We start from the raw sequence: 994 nt of genomic DNA, 5'->3' as shown, positions 1-994 counted from the left end.
ATCATTCCCTTGCAATAGAGTACTTGTGAGCTCTTCTCTTCTCTATGCATTGTTCATGTTAGTACTATAGTGAGGCCATGTATTAATGTTATGGCCACTTTTGTCTTATCAAGTTTTTCCCCATGGCTATCCAAGTGTGAAAGAACACCTTAGTATATAAGAAACTACATCTATTTTTTAGGGTTGCTACTCATTTTATACTTTCCCTTTGTACTAACATTGCTCCCTTGCTATTGAGCTAGCTATTCTCTCTCACACTCTACAATGTCCTTGTGTTCTCCTTATTGAGCATTGTGTGTATGTAAGTTTAGCTCCATTGTGTGTATGTAAGTTTAGCTCCATTTGTGAGGTAACAATGGTATCATAGCAAGTTTCTCTTCTTCACCATTGAGAGCTTTGATTTTGTTTATGGAGTCTTATACCTATTTTTGTAGGCATGAAGTTTTTTGGTATTTTTTTCTAGCTTATATTGAAGTTCTCTATTTAGTGAACGAAAAGTGGTTGGAATTAGGTCTATAATAGCTATGTGTTTTCTATTCGAGTGAGAGGAGTAGGCTCCTCTGAGCTCGACAGTAGCCAATTGTCTCTAATGCCTAACTTACAGTAGTCAGCTCCGTCCCATCTGTAGTCAGTGTCATATTCAACAATTGTATATAGAAGGCAAAATTATGCTAAGACCTTGAGTCATCTACATCTTCTATGACCGGTAGCCTCAAATGTCCATGGTCATCACCATCACTCTGCAGCTCTGTCATAATAGCACTATCAACTCACCATTTCACTAGGAGCTACTATTTGAGTGAGGGGAGTAGGCTCTTCTGAGCTTGATAGTGGCCAACTATAGCAATGGCTTCATCTCTAACATCCAATTTGCAATAGTTAGCTCTGTCCCATCTATAGTTAGTGTCATATTCAACAATCTTATACAACAAGCAAAACTACACTAAGACCTTGAGTCATGTCCATCACTCTATAACTTTGTCACAATAGCACT

Source organism: Cibotium barometz, chromosome 2 (genome assembly GCF_041138505.1).
Source record: "Cibotium barometz isolate CiBa-2024 chromosome 2, ASM4113850v1, whole genome shotgun sequence".
Taxonomy (NCBI): domain Eukaryota; kingdom Viridiplantae; phylum Streptophyta; class Polypodiopsida; order Cyatheales; family Cibotiaceae; genus Cibotium; species Cibotium barometz.
Note: the sequence above shows the minus strand (reverse complement) of the source record.